Here is a 23933-nt window from a genome sequence, read left to right on the forward strand (position 1 = left end):
TATTAACTAATTCAGTCGCTTCCGTTCCGCTTCAAACTACACAACGTCTATAACGGAACATCCTCAAATTCCTCGTTTTCCAATATAGAGGCTCCGTGGCTTCTCGGAGAAATTTTCAAACGAGAAAACGAGTGCGAGATCCGCTTTACTATGCAATAAACGATCGCACGATTATTCGCGAGTGCTCCAACCATATAATCAGAATCGGGGCGATGAGCTCCCGCTCCCTTCGTCATGGGAGCATGTTTAATTAATTCGCATCGCATCGCATCTATTCGGTTACGATAATACGCGAGCAACGAGGTCAGGAGTACGACGAAGGAGTACGAAGAAAAAGCGCCGGTTGCCCGTCAGTTGGCGGGCCCCGGCGAACGCACACGGCCCCCAACGGTATTCAAGAAGCATCTGTGTATACGCGTCTCCATATAATATGTACTCGAGAAAACAAGAACACTCCGACAGGATCCTTCAGGGACCGACCGTTCATGCAAGACACTTTCTTTCTCGACCCTTTACCGTACGCAGAGGCTCTCGCTCGATCCTCGCTCTAAATAATCGCCGCCGCCGCCGCACGAGACGCGCAAAAACAAATATATATTTTTATTTAAACATATGTGTCTATATTCTATATAAAAAAGAATTCTGTGTAAAAATGTGTAATTTTGGAAAAATTCTAATTCTTCTCATTTTTAGATTCTACAAAGAATCGCGAAAGATATCGAAAGGTTGAAACCTTTTCACGTTTTTACGATCGCGCTCATTTCAATTCCACGTCGTGATACTTGGTTAGATATCCGACGGCCGATCGTGATCGCAAAAGTACGGATCGCACCTCTGACCGCGGGGCGTGCGGGATCGATCAAAATGCCAGCGAAACTCTCGATCGCTCGCGCCTATGACGGAGCGTGACGGCGGAATAAAAAAAAAAAACGTCGTGTCACGGAGGGAGGTGTCGCAATCGCGTAAGATCGATCGCGTAGAGCGTATAACGAATACATAGGTATAGATATAGATGCAACGTGTTGCAGTCGCACGTACATACAAAGCAGAGTGAAGAGAGAGAAAGCAGAGAGAAGCCCTTGTCATTTCCCTGTCGGTGCGCCTAATCGCGGCGTGCTGGAGGAAACTGTGCCCGTAAATCATGCCGCTTTCAAAACTGGTTGCACGACGTGGACACGCTCTCATTAATGCCGCACGCTTCGGACACGGACGAAGGAGAAGGGTAGAGCTTACTTGGATACTCGGCGCGACATTTCGGGCCGCCTATCTCGTTTCGATATCTCGAAACGCGACACGCGTGGGTCGCGCGAATATCAGCCGGCCCGGGGGGGATAAGCGATTCTTTTCGCTCTTCGATGGTTACGCGCGATAAAAAGTAGATTGACGCAATGATTTCGATGATCCAGATCGATAAACGGTTAGATAGAACGCTCGAGACACATTCCGAGAGCCTGGGCCTCGGAGAGCTTATTCGGAGCTTATTTTGTACCTCGGTGTTCTTCATACCGGAGCGATGAGACGGAGGCTATTGTAATCGTCGCTAGCTAAGTTCCTAGCTCTCCTTAGGCTAGACTTGGCTACGGTCTCGCGTTGAGAAACTAAATTTGTAAGCGACGCAAAGTACATATGCGTATATTAATATCCCCGAGCGACGTGAGCACATATGTACGCGTATACAAAAGAGAGCCACATCTACTTCCAAAAATGTAGATTCAAATCCGATTCGATTATTTTCTCACTCTCGCGAATATATTGCCTTTCCCTCTGCATTCTCCCGAGGCATAAACGATTTTAATTCGCCGTGTCGAGCGCGTTCGCGCGTTATGCAGCTTGTATATAGGTACCTTGTTTCTTGCGTTTCTAAGCGCGCTCAGATCGAGAATCAAAGTTACATTATTACAATCGCCGCGAGAAAGGCCGGCCGGCGCTCCGACATGACACGCTCGTGACGAAACAATGAAAGGCGGTTATTATTACTCCGGTGTACAACTACGGTATATATCGCGCGATAGCGAATATCGGACCGATAAATTGTCGATTTATTCGCGCGAATCACTTTTTCCGCGAGATTACGTCAGAGTCATCGCCGATGCCCTTAGCGAGTTTTGATCGAGGCGACGTGTTCAAGTCTCTCCCCCAATAACGCGTGCGTCTAATACATAACAATTTACCGTAATAAACGCCGCACTCACGTCGAGCGATCTCTGTAATTCCGACCTGTCGTTAAAACGCATTCAAGTGCCTATGCACGCGTAACGAACGAGCCACTACCGACTGACAGCTGTTCTGTAGGATTTCTAGCACGCGTCGTCTTCGTTATAGCGCGAGATCGTAAACGAAATGACTGAAATAAACGTTTACGTAAACGCATTCGACATATTATATTATCCCGCCGCGATAATTCAGCGGGGGAAATAGAAATCGTTCGCGAACGTTTCGCGAACCATTACGCAATTAGCTCTCGCATTATCTGGATCTAAAGCGGCGTCGCGCTTCCGACAGATCGGGGTACGTTTATCCTATATGGCGATAATCGAACGTCGATATTAGCTGGACCATTAAATCAGAGAGTTACGTTTCCGCGATCGGGATAAAAAGTTTATGTATATTACATATGCCGAACAAGAGAGAGAGATTTCTAACGGCTGGTGCTCGCGCGCGTCAACAGATAATCGCCGGGTCCGCTACGTTGTAAACCGTTTCGCGATTTATCACCGGATTCTATACACTCGTTATTACACGCGTGCGCGCACGCGGGGATATATACGGTGTCGACAGATGTCGACATACTTCCCGATCGGAGACGTCGAATATCGCGCTTCATCTTTCAAAGATGCATGCATGCGAAATTATTCTACTTTCGAGTTACGGTAAAATCTTCCGTCTTCCGATTCATGAAAAAAAAAAAAAAAAAAAAAGAAGAAAAACCAGAGTTACTCATACCCTCTACTCGTCGAATTTCTTTTATAATACGCCAACGTGCAATTTGAAATTCCTGAATACAATTGACAAATCGCAGAATTGTATTACACAATCGCGGGGAGTTTCGTATTCTGTGTCGCGCATAATCGAACGAAATACGACACAGCACTTCGTGTATTAATGTGTCACACAGCGAATTACGATGAATAACAGAGTGTGAATATAATTGCATAACAATTAACGGCGGGGATGTAAATCGAGAATGATTACGCAACCGCGACATTCCATAATGATCTTGTATAATCGTCGATTAGATAAAATATCTTGTAATACGCGCGCGTATATATGTACAGTTACTTTAGTTCGCGTAAAAATGAATTTAATGAAATCACGCCGGTGCAACGAATCCCCTCATCCGGTATTTTAAGACCGTATGGAAGTGGGATCCACATAACGGTGGAAATTTTTATGGACAAGTCAAGAGAGCGGGATTTTCCGGTGAGAACGTCGTTAAGCACTTACGAGAGGATGTCTATCGAGATAGAAAACCAATGTTTGCAGAGTCTGTGGAGAATTGTGGGCCGACCCTCGTATACACACGTGCGTGTACGTTACACATACCCAGAAACAGGGTTACGTCTGTAAAATTACGTCTATGTATTTTCCTACAAGTGTTGTTTCCACGTGACGTTTACACGGATTTTTTCTCACATATAGATTATAAATCATCGGTATAAAAACTATCGGTTGAAAAAAAAAGTTACTTCTCATTTCAACGCCAGTCTGTTCCAATGTAAAGAATCTTGAAGCTGGGAGTGAACGATCGTCATCAACCTTGTACATTACAATCAAGGACATGATAATGCCGAGTGATCGAGAGATAACGAATGACGTTTTCAAGAATATAGATAATAGACTGAAAGATACCGATCATATCAACTACATTGTACATTTTGCTCTATACGAAAATAAAACAATTAATTAATAAATATTGCGCGCATTATTAGAGAAGCAGATATAGAAAAGAAAATTATGGATAAATATAAAGAATATTTCTCGATCATTAAGAATTTTAACTCGTTAACGACTCTCGGAAAACATGAAGGAGTTATTAACTCGAAATTGCTGCGCATTATAAAACCGAATGTCAAATTGCATCGGCGGTGTGGAATGCGAATGCATCGGATCGCAAGATTCCTTTCACCGATCGCTATGTTAATTTTTCGCGATATTTAAATAACGCGCTCTCGGAACGGAACGGAACAGAATAGAAACCGGTACTGTTCGATCACCGCGTAAGAGTGAATCGTGTCAAGGCACGAATGCAAATTTCACAACAGCCGGAACGATTGAGTATCGATCGCAGGCAATTGTGGCGGGTACATATGTATATATTTCTCTCTCGCCTAATACCTTTACCATTACTCGAGAACGTCCTTGCCGCTATCTTTGGCTTCAAGTCGAAACGATATGAGTCGCGATTTCAAACAAAAAAAAATCACGATAATAATTCCACTCGAAATAAACGTGACGGAAGATATTATTTCTGATGATTTTGTACAAATGGGCAGATTATGCCGATCGATAATTTTAAAGCGCAAACTCTGTCGAATTTTTGTCATTGATATATATAGACAGATTTTTTAAAGAATTAATTATTTAAATTTAAATAATATTCAATTTTAAATACGCTAATTTTTATATGTAATCGATAATTTCTAATGAACTTGATAAAACAAAAAAGGATTTATCACTGACAGAAAAATAAATATACTTGCACGCGGAATTCTGCATATGAAACTAAAAACAGTGAAAGGGTAAAAATTGAAAAAATATTATTATCGCTCACATCGCGAAAAAGAAAACAAAAATTTGAACTAGCGATCCTGCTCGATATCGAACCCTACAATCTTCATATATACCCGTCATCATTCTCTTACGTTGACATCATTCTCTACGTCTATAAACCGGAATGAGATCTAATGCCTCGTGCCGAGGCTTCGTCGCGTTATCATGCGGCAGCTGTCGAACTCGTGGAAGATGTATTTTTGTCGAACCTTGAACTGCAAACTATGGACTTATCGAATTGACAGTGGCTAAGATAACCGGTCCATAAACGCGCGTTCGAATGATAACGTTTAAGTTCGCCAAGAATTTCTGACGAGAATTCCTGAAACGTTAGTCACAAGAGTACATAAAAAACGCGTTCACTTATTCGCGTCGAATACAGAGGCATCTATTTCGCAACATATATCAATCTTGGTATGTTTTGATAATTTATGCAATTAATTTGCTGTATTTAAATATGTGACTTTATCAAATATATTATACGAAAATCCGTTTATTAAATTCTGAAGATATATGATTTTTTTAGGGCATAAAAAAGTTTTGATTTTATTCTTAAATTTTCTAAAAATATAAATAAATAACAATAAAATATTAAAAACAGAAAATTATTTTCGACAAAAATATTTCTTAACTTTTAGATTAACGATCCCGTTGGGACTGAAAATTGAACGACAGTCTCACATACTTTAGATACGAGCCTCATGGACCCTGGTCCTGAGGGTTAAGAGGCTATCTTACAGGATCGATGGTGTATTTTTAAAACACCGCATACACGGACAGAGTGCATCTGTGGAGCAACGCGTAGGCCACGTAGATAAAAAAGCATTTTTTTTTCTGGAGCCGCGGCTGCTGCATACTTGTGCGACCGGATCGGTGCATCGTCCAGGATTAACCACCGATAAAATCACATCCGCGCGCGCGCCATACAATTCTCATTTGTTGAAGTAGCAGCCACTCATACAATTCACCCTTCCCGACCGGCGCATTTAACGACAATATATCACGCGTCGTTTATAACGCATGTGTACATACACGCACGTGTGCACGCACTTCAGCTCGGTGATCCAATTTCACGAGGGGATGCAACGCACTCGAGACAGACGGAGAGGAGAAAGAGAGTCAATACCGTATTTTCAAAGCGACAGCCACGTGTACACACACATATATACATGCGTGCGATTTACGCACGTGCGTCGCGGTAAAACCGCAAAAACTGTTTTTCTTCGCGACGTCTTACCCCTCTGCCCGCGTTCTTTCCAGCGAGGGAGAGCCGCTGGCGCCAGCGCTAATGCGGTGATCACTCCTCTGGAATGCGCTCGTGTCGCGACCGGGAATGCACCCGCATTTATACGCATCGCCCGCGCCGGCCGATGACGAATCTGGAAGCAAGCCGACCGTTCGCGCGTTCTGAACTTTGAGAGAGCTCAATTTTAGCGCCCGTCATCGACCGTATACGCCGGAGGAACGGAAACAATCGGCAATATTTATCTCTTGTAAAAATACCTGATTTATCAATTTTACATTTCCTTAAATTGTCATATATTTTATTCTTTTATGAAGAATATTTACGAATTTGTTTATTAATAAAGGAAAAAATAGAGAGAACTTATCATTATATGCGGTCTTAAATGTCCCGAGAAATTCAAGGTCGATAATGAACGGGTCAATTTGCTCCGCGAAACGGAACCGCCGTGAAAAATGCCTTCTTGATTCGCGATTCGAAAAAAAAGATGCTAGCCAAGCGAAAGGGAACAAACAACAGCAAGATGCAGCGATGCAACCGCGCGATGTGTTTAGTCACCAAACAGAGCATCCGATTAAAATACCAAACGACGAGAATAAACTGACTCCTCTAAAAATAGCGAGCCCGCCGCACCGTCACACAAAGTTCGTTCCCCGTTAGACTAGCACACGCGTATGACGCACTCGACACATGCATCCGGGGCCTTTTTGTCAACGTGACGTTATAACGCGTGCCAGCTCTCCGTGTATCTTCGTCCGTTATGCAGCGGGGTCCTATTTATTCCCCACGGTCCTAATAATAATAGTAATAATAATCCTGCGTACGTCAACGCCCAAACGCGCTCATAGAATATCTACATACACATCTATACTCGTCGTCTTTTAAATAGGCTCTCTGTTTAATTGACATTAGCTCAATATATGTCTACGAAACTTTATCCGAGTGCTACGTTTTAAAGTACGCGGCCCCCCTTTCACAATGCAATCAAATACAATTACTGAATTTACTATAGCAGACGAGTGTTGACTGTTGATTGAGTTACACATGTTCCTTCGATGCCTATAATTCGCCGAGAGGGACCCTACAGGAGTCAGGAATTTAATTTTTCGTCGCAATGTGTGACGAACAAAGCGCCTTAAACTAATTATGCGCCTTGCCGTTCTTTTTCCAGTGACTATAATTTCATTAAGAATGAAGAATAGACCGTTTTCACGCATTTACACCTTTCTATCGAGCGCGCGATTGGCAATATTCCCATTATGTGGAAGAAAGGGGAAAGAGGGGACGAGAAGAAACGGAAACTGGTTCGATCGAAAAGGCACGCAATTGGTGAAAGGCGGTAAAATTTCACTGCCCGCTTTGTTCGAAATTCCCTCTCCCTCTTCAACGACGTTTATGCCGATTCCGCGACGTTTCAGATCGATCGGCAAAGTTTCACGAGACAACAACATTACAACTAGTTTAGCTTTTTAATCCACTCTGGCGGGGAATCTAGGTTTCTAGATCCGCGGTATATAAGGAAACGATCTTTGGCGCGGCTGCCTTTCCAGATTCTCAATCACGCAGGTATCATTTTGTTTTCCATTATTTAACAAATTGTAGAGATTTCTTTGAAGAAAAAGAGCCACGCGATAAAAAAATACCCCGCAATAATCGCTCTAATTAACCGCGTCTTTTATTTCAGATGCAAAAAATAAAAAAAAAATAAAACATTTCTCTGGACGGGAATAAGAAAATCTTTGCATATCGGCAATTTTGTTAGAAATAAAGTTCCGGCCGCGGCCTCGCGTCACCCACGTGACACGCGCGCTGTCATCCATGCACGCAGCCCAATTAAGACCCACGCGTGCGATTAGCAACGTGGCACGCCCGTCGATGCTGGTATACGTCGTCGAGAAAACTTTCTCACGACAATACATAAGCGCGATTCTCCAGAGAGATAAATCGTTCGTCGCTGCGGGAATTAAATTCTCTTCATTGTATTTTTTTTTTTTTTTTAATACGATAAATAATATCAGAGATAACGCGCAGTTACTTGCGATCCCGAGATAATCTCGAGCATCAGAAACGCGACACGAAACGCTGCGGCGTCTCGATCGAAGGCCTCGAGAGCGCCCACGTAGCGGCGCTTTCGAGGCTGCCTTTTAAAACGTTCGCGCTTCCAACGCGACGGACGGGGCCGCCTCCTTCGAGAAAGAAAGAGAGAGAGAGAGAGAGAAGCGGCCCATTACCCGCGATGACACAATAACAACAACGACAAAGGCCGGAGCGCGGCTTACGCAAGGACGTGTGGAAAGTAAGAGGCCGCTCATGCGACGCGACGCGACGCAATGAGAGGCGCTTCGCGGATCGATTATGAGCGGATGTCGCTGCTCCTCTTGTCACGACTAGAGAGTCGTCCGGATAATTTTCCGGTGCCGAGAGCGGCTCGCTTTTAAGTTTTAAGTCTGTAAATTAATACGAGGCCAGCAGCGCCAGCAACGATTATTCGGACGAACGAGTGCGATGATTGACAGGAAGAAGGGAGAGACAGTAATAAGAAAATTCGCTCTCGTGACTCACGCAGTTCTCACAAGCGAATACTTGTTCGATACTAGGAAACATATGCGTCGGATCTCAAATTCATTTAACGGATATTAATCATTTTGACGGTAATTTTCGACGAAACGATTCTTTTCCTACAAGTTATAGAAACACGTTCGTAAGTAGAAGTAATCCAGTAAAATAAACCCAGTAGAATAAATCCGTAGCGAATGAAGAGGCGTTTGTTGCGAATCTTATCGATTCGAAAATCACGCGACAGATACAAAAAGATGATGCACGCTGATATTCCCCCTATGGCAAAAGTCATTTGTTTTTATTCGAGCGGCACTCGCGGCTCGTTAAAAGAGTTAAATATTCAAGTATCCATAATGTTCTATACGCGACGCAGCCCGACACACGCATCGGGCAATATATTTTCGAAGACAACATCGCACGCAAGGCGTAACTATCGACCGACTAGATAAGAGAAACCCTGTACATCTCTTTGCTCGGTTATTATGTGATTAGATCATACGCATCTGGGCAGCGGCATCTTGCTCGCCAAACCGGCTCGAAGTCTAATATGTTTCTCGCACGCATTTTGATACGGCACGATACGATGCACCGTGCAATGAATTGCAGCGCCACGTATCAAATATAAAATTGTCTTAATACAGTACATAATAATTGCAATCACCATTGCATTCTCGACGAAATAGAGAAAACCTTTGCTTAAATTATATTTTCTAGATAAAAAATTATTTTTCTAAAAAAGAAAGAGAGAGAATAATAATTGATAACATTTACACAGAGAGAATTTTCTCTTAGAATTTATCCTGAAAATCATGGTAATCGTGGGGCAATATGATATGGAAAGAATTTTATGAGACTTTCTCTGATTAATTTTATCACACACACAATAAAAATAATATCTATATTACAATAAAATATAAAATATGTTTGATTAATTTTACTATGCAGTTTAGTAAAATTAATCAAACATGTTTTATATTTTGTAGTAAATATATTAATTAGAGAAATTATCATAAAATTCTTTCTATACCATATTGTCCCACGATTACCATGATTTTCAGGGTAAATTCTAAGAGAAAATTCTCTCTCAGTGTACTCTATATTTCAGAGGATGAAGAATCAATGTAATTTTAGCGACTCGTCGCGGCTCTGCGCGATATAATGAAACGCGTATGTCGCGTGCATCATCCCCGGGCGTCATCCTCACGCTCGGCGAAACAGAACGCGGCGAACGCGGAAAACGTAGCGCTCCTACGAGGCGAGAGTCCGATGATAATCGACGCTTACCGTCGCGTATTACATTGCGTTAACACAGTTTTCTCCCGGCGCGTCGGCGAGTGAACGCCGCCGAGGCCGCAGACGTGGCGCCGATCTAACCACTTTGGCCGGTGCAACGTTCCGCTCGGCCTGAATCCCTCGCAGCTCTCTCGCGCATCGATTCATTCGTGCGAGCGAGCGTAATCGATCGAACAATCGCGCGCTCGCGATCCAACTTGCGGCCTACGCGGCCAACACGTGCTCTGCTGCCCCATGATCAATTACGCGAATCCGATTCCTCGACTCGATCGCCGATTGATCGCCGAACGAGAGAAACGCCACGACGCAAAAATAAAAGGCGTCCGTATTTTTTCGTCGGAGAAAACGGAGAGAGAGAGAGAAAGATAAAATCGCGAGAGCGCGTCGACGCGTTGTGGGAAATGGAGAGCATTGCATTCTCCATCGTGCAAGATTCGCGCGATGATAATAAATTACATAAGGCTGCGCTTGACGATCGGTATATATGTAAGTTTGATGCGAGAAATTATTACGGTGAAATAATTACTATATTTTTTTAGAAACTATAATACGTACAACTTCATTTTCGCTGCAACGTATGTACTTATTACTTTTTATCGTAAATAAATTTTCTAGGAAGATTCTAGAAAACTTGCGAGAAGTGCAACGTTCGTTTCTTTTTTCCATAAAAAGTGTTTACGCACACGTGAAAAAATATTTACGCGCGAAAACTCATGAATGATTAAATACCACGCGGAACGACGGCAAGATGACCATGACGACGGTACTATTTCCTTCCTTGATGCTACGCAAGATATAGTCTTAATAAATGAAACCGATGTCGTAACGCATTATTATCGGCGAACCTTCCTGTTTTGGTTTCACTTTCGCGACAAGAATTCATTACAATTACACATCGCTCGACGGATCGATTATCTCTTCAATGCGAAGCTCTATATAGCAAGTGCATATACACACAATACATTTTCTTTTATCATTTAATTATATACTGAAATGGCTTTTTCATAATATTCAATGCAATTTTTATTTTTTATTTTCTTTAAGTTTCTCTCTCTCTCTCTCTCTCTCTCTCTCTCTCTCTCTCTCACTCTCGTGACAATCTTTTTATATTTTATTGTAATTAGAATAACACAAGCATTCTTTAATTTTATATTAAAAAGAATGATATTTAAAAAAAAAGTAATAATAAAGTTTGTTTGAACTCGATTAATATTTTTTGACAGAAATTAGCTGATAACTGTCAACAATATTAATCAAGTTTAAAGTATATTATAACATTATTTAAATTTAAAACATATTATTATTTTAATTTCTGACATTATTTTAAAATTTAATTAGCAAACTAATTAACGTCTTAATCAGCTGATTTCTGTTCAAAATATTAATAAAGCATTAATTTGCTAATTAAATTTACAAATATAACAAAATTAAAAAAATAATATGTTGGAAATAATGTTACAATATTTTATCGATTAATATTTTTTGACAGAAATCAGCTGATAACTGTCAAAATATTAGTTTAGGTTTAGAATATTATAACATATAATTTAAAACATATTATTATTTTATTTAATTTTATTTTGAATAAACTGATTTATTATTTCAGTAAATATATTGAACAATAATTAAGATTCATTGTTCTGATATTTAAGAGTAGTATGAGGAACCGCGATAATTCAGAAATCGTTGTCTAAGCACGCCTTGAATGAACTGACTTTCGTAACGAACGTCCGAAACTATACTACGAGTGAAATCGCGAGTATAGGTGAACTAAAATGTGTGTATGAAAGAAAAAGTTAGTCGAAAGATATATTTCTTGCCTCAGTTTTTATCTGCGTATCGAGTTTCGGACGCGCGTTTCAAGTTTCCGAGCCGTGCTCACTCAAGCGTGAGGGAATTGGAGATAATGCGAGAAGGACGAGAAAAGAAATAGAGAAGGACGCGAGATGTTTTACGCGAGTCAATGAATCTCTCTCTTCTTTCTTTTTTTGACAGAAATCAGCTGATTAAAGCGTTAATTTATTAATTAAATTTTTAAATAAAAATATGTTATAAGAATTAAAATAATAATGTTGTAAATAAATATGTTATAATTCCTTAAACTCGATTAATATTTTTGACAGTTATCAGCTGATTTCTGTCAAAAAATATTAATCAAGTTTAAAATATTATAACATATTATTTACAACATTATTATTTTAATTTCTATAACATATTTTTATTTTAAAATTAATTCGTAAATTAACGCTTTAATCAGCTGATTTCTGTTAAAAAAAATTAATCGAGTCAAAATAAACTTTATATTATTTTTTAAAAATATCATTCTTTTTAATACAAAACCGAAGAATGGCGCGCTTGGGTTGTTTTAGTCTTTTTCTAAAAAGGCATGTTAAGTCGATTCTCGCAAATATTATTGTCTCTTTTCCGCGATGCTGATTAACTGTCTCGATACGCGTTGTGCGTTACATTCGTAGCATCGAGAGGGTATCATCGCGAGGGTTAGCAGTTTGACAGTTTGTCCAAAATAAAATAAAATAAAATAATAATAGGTTTTAAATGTTATAATATACTTTAAACTAGATTAATATTATAACATATTATTTAAAACATTATTTTTTTATTTTATTTAATTTTATTTTGGACAAACTGTCAAACTGCTAACCCTCGCGATGACACCCTCTCGATGCTACGAATATAACGCACAACGCCTATCGAGACAGTTAGTTAATCAGCATCGCGGAAAAGAGGCAACGATACTTGGAGACTTTCGAGAATTGACTTAACATGCCTTTGTTTAAAAAGCGACAATACAGAAAAATTGAGGAATTTACCATTATTTATTTCAAGCATCGCGGAATGTCGCGCGAAAATAAGTTAGAATCGTGATAGCCATTCCGATTCGCGTTTGTCGGAAAATACAGTAACCCTAGACCCTTAAACGAAATCTCGCGGCGCCTTTTGTCATTTACGGATCCAGCGGAACAACTAGATTCCCAGAAGAATGGGGCCTATACGTTATGTGTACAATTCCCATACACGCTATTCCCAGGTCCTAACGACGTCGATATGCAATCGTGCTCAAACGTCATATAACTTGTCCCGCGATTCTCCGCGGGAGGGCAAGTCGCTGCCCGCAGCTTCCCTGTCCCGATAATCGCTACCTATCTATCCATACGGTGGCTACTTTTAACGTTACACGCGTTTACGTATACTGTGTTAACAGAATTTTCTTCCCGATGCGCGAACGGCTATAGGGAGCAGCCCAGTGCCTATTTAACGGTTGGCCGCGCGAACTAAGCGCCAGGCTCTTTTTTACTCTCGCGCGATCGGGAATAACGCAAATCAGCTGCTAGATCGTGGGAAGATGCCGCATGGTTGTAATTAGCGCCGCAGTCGGCGTCTCTCTCTCAAAAGATGCCGTATTGATAATACACAAATAAATTATTCTATCACATGCAATTGATCAGTCTCATCTCTCTATATGCGAGATGAAGAATTAATACATTTTCTCGACTCACCCTCAGTCGTACTCGGAGAATAAAGGCAAAAGTTTTGGTGGACTCACCTGAAACAAAAGAAAAAATGCTCTCGTTAGTTTAATGCGTAGTCAGCAAGTAAGCAGTATTTCGCGCGAGGACGAAAGTGAAACGGATAAAATTAGATGCGCGTGTGTGCAGGCTTTTTCTCGTTGAAAAAATCGCGGAAAGCGCCGGTTACAACGAAGAAACGCCAAGCGGCAGTTTAATAATTAGATACTCCGCTGCACACTCTCGCAATTATCCGAGTGCGAATCGCGGATGGGAGGGACCTCGCGAGCAACGAGCGTCCCACACGGCTCGCGGTTTCACTGCATTCAGGTCATCGTCGCGGCTTGACCGTCCCACGTGAAAATATTCCGCGCGCGAGCGAGTGTATCGAGTGCGCGCGCGCGCCTACGATATCAGGAAAACCGGTGTAAAGTGCCGACCGGACGTTTTAACGAGACGTCCCACGGTGGCTGAAAATATATATATTTAACTCTTATTGCATTTTTGCAGTCTACCCTCTAATCACCTTCGCGAGCGCGTCCGCCAGCGCAATATGTTTCTCCATTTATTCGATTAGTTATTTATCTGACGTGTCAGCGTCGAATAATCGATGCTGTCCTACTATATCGAGAGCCTAGTGTATAATTAAAATGGACGGGGAAATGAATCATTGTGTAAAATCAGGTTCCTTAAATTTTTATCCTTTCTATACGACTTGTATAATGCGTTTTTTATCTGCATAAGCCGATTATATATATCGTAATAATATGTTAAATAAAATGTAACCGAGCGAACGAAAAACGAGTAATTTCGCGATCGTTGTTAGGCGAAGCGTGTAAGAAACGGCGAATGCTGTATTTAAGCACTTGTGCCTCGGCCGCGTTTATACGACGATTCGAATCGATGGATCGTTTCATCTTCGTTGAATCGGTCGTAACATCGGATTCGCCGTTTTCTAACGTATATGCAAATCGCAAATCCGCTTGGTGATTCGCGTCGGAACAAGAAACTATATCCTCGATATTCGCGACGTTCGCAAACGAGGCATAAAGACATAATACGGCTTACGGAAGGAAGGGAGACGAGTTTGGCAAGTTTTGACACGCGCAAATCGGGGGATTCCTCGAGATAAACGTCACCGCAAAATATTAATTGGCAAGGAATTTCATCGATAAAAAAAAAATATTTCTTTATCAATTTGCAACATGGAGGTTGAATATCGCGCGACAAAGGTCATCAGTTTCGATCGGTTGATATTACACGAATTGATTTAGAAATCAGCGCGACACTTGCAGCCGCAGCTGCAGCTGGTAGCGTCCTCCCTTTATATAGGAGGAGATGTCTCCATCTTCTAAAACCGCACAAATGCATCAGCGCGACGGGTTTTGCTCGCTCGCCACAGGACGGCAAAATTGATTTCGAAATCGACCACGACGGCGAACACGACCGCAGAAATTTGTTGCAATCGATTCGCTGTCGTTGCGCGCGCTTAAACCCCCGCAACGCGATTAAAGTAAACGCCACTTAACGGCCGAGTCCTCGCGAAATCTTCCTTGCGCCAGTGCGGAATCGGTCTAAGTGCGGCAAATTTAACGGCATTACCCCGCTCGATTATCTCGCAAGACGAGATAATCGAGAGGAACGACGGGAAGATGAATTGCGACCGGACGAAAATACCTCGCGGCGTTATTGAAGCAAATACTCTATTAAATTAAATCAGTGAAAATGTCACTGATGCAGTGACACAAGATTTCACTGATTTTTCAACGAAAATACTCATACTTTGCTTTTTATGTTCCACTGATTATAGCAGTAAGATTTCATTGAAAAATCAGTAATTATACATATTTGCAAAATATAGGTTAAACAATTTTTTTAATTTAATTTAGATCGCTATTTTGGGGGGAAAACCCCAGCACATAAATTTAATCCAAAATTATATACATTTTTAACTCTTAAGATATGATAAAACACAAAAAATTTAAAAACTCTTAGTAAAAAATTCAAATATTTCTTTAACAAAATATATTATAAATTTATCTAATGTATAATATAATACAAGACAAATTTTCAAATATTACTGAATGGCCATTACTACTATGATTATTTCAGTGAAATTTTTTACATTAATATACTTATAACTGACAATGAGACCATCAGTGACTGATTCATTGCTTTCTTCAATGATACACTAATTCCATTTAAAGGAAACAATTTTATCTAAAATTTATATCGTATATATTATAAGAATAAAATTCTTAGCAATAATTTATATATATGTATATGATATGCAAAATTATATGATTTACGAGAAAAATCGAGTTTCCTCTCTCTCTTTACTTCGCTCTTTCGAAGAGAAAAATTTATTGTCGCCGCATAAAACGGTACACAGAAAAAAAGAAGTGTCAAATCAATACTTATATACCTACTCGTATATACGCAACAATAGCTAATCTTACAGAATTTGCTAAATCTTAAATTTCAACAATATTAGTCTTTAATATTATTTCAATATTATAAGTATCATCTGGAGAATATGAAAAAATATATTATTTTATACGAAAATGTTATTTTCTATCCAACATTTTTCTTTTCTATTCAAGAAAATTATTCTTAAATAATAAGATTAATATTTTTTTAGTTGAACTATATAAAATGTTTTTATTTAAGCAAATTTTATATAGTTCAATCAAGAAAAATATTAATCTTATATTTAAGAATAATTTTCTTAAATGGAAAAGAAAAATGTTGGATAGAAAATAACATATTTTTCATATAAAATAATATATTTTTTCATATTCTTCAGATGACACTTATAATATTGAAATAAGACTGTAATATTGTTGAAATTTAAGATTTAGCAAATTCTTGTAAGAAGATTATAGCTATTGTTGCGTATATAAGAGTATATGTAAGTATTGATTTGACACGTCTTTTTTTTCTGCATGTTTTATTGCGTGTCTTTGTTAATTACAGCGTTGCTTTAAAATTCTATGTTTGGAATTTTTCTAAATAAATTTATTGTTAAATATATAAAATTTGTAATGCAAAAAAATAAAATTTATTAAAAATTTAAGAGTTGATTTTCTCAACCGAGAAGTGTTTCACTCATCAAATTTATCAAAAACTTGGTAAAAAATTTATGGCTATAATTTGCGTACTAAATATATAACATTATATGTGAATCATTGCATATCGAGCATTATATAATATTAGAATTGAAGACAGTATAACATTACTAACGCTCACCGATAAATTTTCGCCGCTCAGATTCCGCCGTATATTATATCCAAATGTATATTCAATTGACAGGGAACTTGCACATTTTACACTATTTCAAATTAATATGCTTTTGTATACATCACTCATACACTCATACAAACGCCCGATATGAAGTCGACACTCCCGCACTCACGAGATACGACGAGATACGTGATTTATTTTCGAGACGGAACGAGAAAGCATGATGGAAAGAGAGAAAATTTTTCTCTCAAGTCTCCCGTTTCGTGGCGTCCCGTTCGCGACGTGACGTCACGTGACGTCACGTCACTTGTACTCGCTGCTCGGCTAATATTTCGTCCATTTTGAATCTCGCTCGATGCATTCCCTGTTATCTCAAGATGCAGTCCTGCGTCCTGATTACCGCTCCAGGATACTCCCCCGATGTCGACTCGGCACCGGAGACCCTCGCCGAACATGATTCCGATCCTCCTGGCACTCGATCGTATCCACAATTCACCCACGAAGAGGGACAAGCCGCGAGTCTTTGTCTAACGGTCCCCGTAAATAAGTCAAGAAGGGTCATTTTCGCGTGACTACGTCATCGCAATCCGAACATTGCCGCGCAGTAATGCCGGCCGCTGAGAATCACTGAGCTTGCTCCACCACCTTGCCGGTGCTCCGAGACGCCACGATTCCGCGAGATAACGCCTACCCGACACGTATTAACGCGGCACGGCGTTAATACGACACTTTCGACACTAATTCGCGACCGCGGGTTACCTCGGACCGGGAAAAAATTGCAAAAATCCGCCGAATCCACGGACCACCGAAACGACGACCGGCAGGAGACTCGACGAGACTACAGTAACGCCACCGCGCATGCGCGCCGAAACTTTCGAAATTACCGGCGTCCGTGTCCGCGCAAATCGAGAGAATATTATCGCGAAAAGAATAAGAAAATCTTGACAATACTATGTCGAGCACACACACATACACACTTTATTCGACATTCGCGATGCTTGCCGCGATTATAATGCGTACTCGAGTCGCCTCGAGAAGTTACAATCGAAGGAAAAATACGAATATTTTGTCCAGCGAGGAGGGGGGAGGGGGGGGCAGAAGGGCCGCGTCATACGTGACTGTCGACGAGCTCGGTACATTCTACGTAAGGAGGTGGAGGGGGAGGGAAGACGTGCGTCGTCGTGATATTCTATACTTCTAGGGGTAATCGAATATATATTATATATATAAATGCTTTCTTTTTCTCGCGACTCCGCGACTCTCTTGCAGAGTTTACTTCCATCCATTTATTTTTAGCGCTTTGCTTTATATAATATTTTCATTAAAAGCGTATCACTTTATTTTGTCTTTCCAATACATTGAAAAAGAAATTGTTAATTTCAGAATGAAAAAAATAAATAAAAAATATGAAATAAATTCTATTCTACATAATGACATTTCGCGCACTCGATAACCTTAAAAGATTTTACACCAAAAAATGTAATAATAGCAAAAAATAGAATATGTATACAGAGAGAATTTTCTCTTAGAATTTACCCTGAAAATCATGGTAATCGTGGGACAATATGGTATGGAAAGAATTTTATGAGAATTTCTCTGATTTATATTTATTACAATAAAAATAATATCTATCACAATAAAATATAAAATATGTTTGATTCATTTTACTATGCAGTTTAGTAAAATTAATCAAACATGTTTTATATTTTAGTTAGTGTATAGATATTATTATTTTGATTGTGATAAATATTAATCAGAGAAATTCTCATGAAATTCTTTTCATACCATATTGTCCCACAATTACTATGATTTTCAGGGTAAATTCTAAGAAAAATTTTTCTCCGTGTAAGAATTAAAGAATTTTAAAAAATTATAAAAAGCGTTATTAAAATGTTAATTATCGAAAGATAATGAGTTGACCGAGGGGTGTCTCACTCATCAAAAATTTGTACATGTATTGCGAATTACCGAGAATTCTAAGTAATTCCAAGTAATGCAACGGAATGCGTGTAATTATGTTAATTCTTTTTTTTTTTTTTAATAAAATACAATATTAAATATTAGTACTGTTTAATGTAGTAAGAAAAATGTAATTAGAATCATTATAAAAAGAAATGTTAAGTTAAATTTATTAGATATTACTGTAAATCATATAGTACCTACTGTATAATGTCTTATGCAAAAAATTTAAAATTAATATTTTTTTAAAAATTAATATTGCAAATATTTAGTTGGAACACCTAAATCAAAATATGATATTATAATAAAAATATAACAAAAAGTTACGTGTTCCCAAGTATAAGTTTAAAAAAAATATCGTGTTAAACTTCGTGATTAAAAATTCAGAAATTTTTAAAAATCAACTTAAAAAACTATTTTTAATAAAAATTTCTTTTATATATAAACTTGAACACACAAAATACAAATAAAATTATATTAGATCTGAACAAATTAAATATCAAATATTAATAATTTCATAAATTATAATATTTAGTAAAATATATATTTAAAAAACGTCATAACAACATCATATTTACTTTTTAAGACGTTTTAATCTTGTCTGGGTTATTGTTTTATGCTTGCAAATGAATGCGAAGTAACACGTAAATCCAAAAAAAATGTACATGTATTGCGACAGTGAGACACCCCTTGACAAAAACATATATAAAATTAGCAAAAGAGCGTTAAAATTTTTCACATGTTTCATTCGATTATTAAATTAAATGATTGTGCCCAGCTTAATGAATCGAATAAAAATAATTCTCAAACATACATATATCATCATTATACATCACAGAAAAAAAAAGTGTCAAATCAATACTTATATACTCGTATATACGCAACAATAGCTATAATCTTATTTCAACATTATAAGTGTCATCTGAAGAATATGAAAAAATATATTATTTTATATGAAAATATGTTATTTTCTATCCAACATTTTTCTTTTCCATTCAAAAAAATTATTCTTAAATAATAAGATTAATATTTTTCTTGGTTGAACTATATAAAATGTTTTCATTTAAGCAAATTTTATATAGTTCAACCAAGAAAAATATTAATCTTATTAAGAATAATTTTCTTGAATGGAAAAGAAAAATATTGGATAGAAAATAACATATTTTCATATTCTTCAGATGACATTTATAATATTGAAATAAGACTGTAATATTGTTGAAATTTAAGATTTAGCAAATTCTTATAAGAAGATTATAGTTATTGTTGCGTATATACGAGTATATAAGTATTAATTTGACATTTCTTTTTTTCTGTGTAGTAAAGTGTAAAAGAGTAAAAGTGAATGTAAAAGTGTAAAAATATAGTCTATTGAGATCTTGGCTCGTAATTCCTGCCTTGCCCCAAGTGTCGACGAAGGTACCCCGACTTTGTCGCGCGAAAGGGACGACGGAATCGCGGTTTAACACTTTGCGGTACACTCGCAGAGAGAACGTATAAAAGTATCCGGCACACACAAGCCCACACCTGGCATTCCGCGACGATGGAATGTCGAACTTGGTGGAAATAAACGGTCGGAGAAGTGGGCGGCAAGTAGTAGCGCAAGCAACGCTATCGACGGGGCCGATTTCTCTTTCTCCTTCGTATTTTTCCTCGACGTTAAGGACTTTTTCCGGCTGCAGCTCGGCTAGAGCTAGAGTCCTCGTCCCGTAAAGTATCGTTTTACAAAAGGTGCCATACGAGCCGCGCGCCGAACGAACGGCCCCGAGACACTTTTACGTTGCCCACCGAGTGTGCACAGGTGTGGCCGCTGGTTTTATACCGCTCGATTTATTACCCTCTTCGTTTATTGCCGCGTAGCGAGAGATATTGACGACGCGATGCGGCAACTGCATCTCTTTTCCAGCCGCGACAATGTTATTTTTTCTCGTCCGCAAACATTGGCCGCCATTCCTTAATTCCTTTTCCTCTTTCTCGAAATAATTCATATTTAATGAATTTATATACTTTATATATATTTTTTAACATATTATATATTTTAATGAATGTTATCTCTCCCCGCGTTAAATATCACGTTTTATTAGCGAAGGAAAGTGAGAGAAGGTGCGCTAGATTAATCTCGAACGTTTTCGCGCGATTCGGCTTCCCCGAATTCCAGCTTCTCGTCGGCATTTAGCAGCCTCGCGACTTGGTGCGGTTATTATTAAAATCGCTCGCATTACCGTGAGCGGCGCATCCTCTCATCGCGATTAGGATATGCGTGCCGGCGCGATTGCGTGCGAGACGCGCAATGCACACGAGCGAGCTCGTCAGCTGTCGCGCGTTCGCTCGCTCGTTGCGAGGAATGTGCGTGTCGGAAGGGAACGAATTCTCAGGTTTCAGCTGACGGTGGCAGTCCAGCTGTCCGTGGTGTTGTTGCTAAGCTCGACCGCGGAACGAATGGATCTTGTTATTTCTCGGAAAGATTATCGTATTATAATTCAAAAAACACGTTTTTGTAAAAAGTATTGATGTTTGACCGAATTCTTTATTTCAATTCTCTCGATCATTTAATAACTCGACCATTTAGATTAGTGGAAAACTTTAAAGTCATGCAAATAAAACGGGATCGAAAACACGTTAGGTGTAAATGGAACGCCATAAACGCCGCGATTGCAATATTATACGCAACGCACTTATTTATCCAGTGGAATTGCGTCAAACCGCAATCGCGAATGTGAATTTATTCGCGCACCCCGCGTAATGTTCCCCGTCGCGTCGATCGTAACGCGCGATTAGAAATTGCAAAATGCAAACGGAGGTATTCGGTGATTGCTCAGCCGGAAAGTGTAGAATGTTGTATAATGAGCGTTATATATATATATATATACATATAGACATATACGTATTCTGGCGCAACGTTTGCGAGAAGTGTGTGCCGCGTAAGCACGCACAAAATCTCGGGCGAGGAGCACGCGCGATTGCGAAAATCGTCGCAATGTCGGCCAAATATAGCCTCGCGTGCACTTTCCTTTCGCGGTGGTCGAGTTGCAGAAGCGAAACGCAAAGGTGCACCGCACTCGCCGCCCTATGCATATAACAATGCAATCGGCGCTCGAGTAATTGCATTATATACCGATCGATACTCTTAAGCTATGCAAACCATCACTATCCCCACGAAGAGAAATATAAACAAAACGCGAGATGTATAACTCGGTTCCTTCCCAAAAATGAGTGACAAAGATGCGAGTGAAAGTGTCTCTGTAGTTTTGACACTTTATCGTGTACCTTGTGTTATAACTAAAATTCATTATGGGATGTTGAGATTCGCATTAAAAAAAAAAATTTTTTAAAACAGCATCCAGACCGCGCTTTCGTAATTGCCTCCGCGCGATCCTGATGAACGAAATTCGGCTGGTTTGATGTAACACTCATCCGTTTTACTTTTACGTAATACAATAACGCGCGATAACGGAGCGTAACAAATATAATAATAGCGGAGAAATGTGTGTTGAGCAATTCAATTATCTGTGACCGTTCCCCCCACAATGGAGGGATTTAGCGACACTCAATTTGTCCCGAATGCACGCAGTGGGAAATATTTTCGCACAGCTTCGCGAGTGGAAAAAGGGGTTTTAAGAAAGAAAGGTTGTAAGAGAGACAGAAGCTCGCGCTTCAAGAGAGACGCGTTCTCGGTCGATTGACCCGCATTACGTCGTCGGGGGGCCCCTTGCACAGCTGGGGCCCGGCTGTTTACTACCGCGTCGTGTGCGCACAGTCGAATCTGGGACGGAGAAAGAGAGAGGACGGACGGTAAGACGATATATCGGTGAACTATATCGATATATACCGTCGTCGTCGTCGTCGTCGTCGCCCGGCAACTGCCTCGCAACACGCTCGGCAGACTCGCCCTTGGGATTCCTGCGAGGCGTGGGTGAGCGCGCTGGCCTTTTTATTTGCAGTACAGCGATCCGGAGAGGCGATCGCGGTTTACCGGATCGTTCGGACCGGATCACGGCGCGCGCTCGCCGGAGCGTAACCTCATTTTTACCTCGCTACGGCTGCGAGAGCGACGGATCTCTGTTGTGCGAAGCGGATATTCGCGTCTGATGTTATAAATAAAATTAGACAAGAGAGAGACTCGAGCGGAAACATCGCAAAAGGTTAAAAATGCCTCGTTATTTCATCTCTATTAAAATGCATTTACATAATCGAAATAACAGAGGAATAAAATATCTTTGAAATCGTCGCGATAGTACGGTTAATGAAAGAAAAAAAAAATAAATAAATAAATAAATAACGACGGATATATTTATATTATTACAGCGTGTAAACAGTCAGTTTGCGGTGGATTATGCGTCGGAAGCTGCGTGGCGCGGCTATGCCGGTACTAAAGTCTCGAATATAATCTCGGGAATCGATGCAGCAGCGTCTCGCAAATGCGAGAATAATAGGCTGCGAGAGGGAAGAGCAGCAGGTAGCAATAAATATCTACCTACGGTGAACGGGTTGAACGGCTCTCGGGGAGAGAGAGCCGACACAGCGCGCGCGCCAGCACGAGAAACAATAACTGCTCCGCTAATACGTCGCTCTTTCGCATAAGCATCGCGCGCGCGTACATACGACAGAATAATAATACCATAAAAAAAAAAAGATTTAATGCACGAACGCGCGGCGAGAGAAGTCCCCGACGACGACGACGACGGTATGCGAGCCGGTACTACTTGTCCCATTTCGTCTCACGCAATTCCTCCGTGTCCGACTTACGTATAATCGTACATGCGCGCGGCAATTCCTTCGTACAACACAGGATGGAGTCGCTCCGCGAAACGCATAGGCTGATTACGGGCTGTAATTGCGCCGGTATAATCGAGGGGACGCGCGGAATGAAAAATTCTGTCTGGCGAATTTCGCGCTGGATTTCGCGCAGCCGATCGATTACTCGCGCGCGAGAAGCGACTTCGTACGGACGCGAAAAAATAACTTTTTCTCCGTAGTCAATGATGATCGGTTTTAAATTTGCCAGCGTCGAGGTTATTCAAGCTCGTTGCATATCTTGAAGATAAAATATATCGATTTATATACAAGGTTAATCAGACTTAAATATGAAAGAATTAGTACGCAAACATGTATCATTAGTCTTAAGCCGGGGCCGGATCATCATGTGAAAGGGTATGAATGATTGTAAACGAATAAAAAAAATCGCGAGTCGATATAAGGGCAGGTATATGTTACGGGGAAAAATACGAACAAGGTTGCTCCCTTTCCATGGGGCATCATAATGAATACGCGGAATTGCAACGAAACGCGAGCCAACGGATCCGACTTAAGCGAAGTGGGACGCGGCCGAGCGAATGCGCGAC

The 23933-nt window shown here is 39.9% G+C and overlaps 1 protein-coding gene across 2 annotated transcripts in view; it reads right to left on the minus strand.

Moving 5' to 3' along the window:
* The window catches only part of LOC145932545 (uncharacterized), a 98469-nt gene that overhangs the window by 60306 nt on the left and 14230 nt on the right, over positions 1-23933 (minus strand). Inside the window, exon 1 of one of the 2 annotated variants that reach the window (XM_083031550.1) lies at positions 16642-17693. The exons of the other annotated variant lie outside the window; for it this stretch is intronic. The gene's annotated coding sequence lies outside the window, so the exon portion shown is untranslated. Of the gene's footprint in view, positions 1-16641; positions 17694-23933 lie in introns of those variants that run through there. 2 annotated transcript variants of the gene reach the window in all.

This window comes from Prenolepis imparis, unplaced genomic scaffold (genome assembly GCF_030444845.1).
Source record: "Prenolepis imparis isolate NDT839.2.m4 unplaced genomic scaffold, iyPreImpa1.0 SCAF_2, whole genome shotgun sequence".
NCBI lineage: Eukaryota > Metazoa > Arthropoda > Insecta > Hymenoptera > Formicidae > Prenolepis > Prenolepis imparis.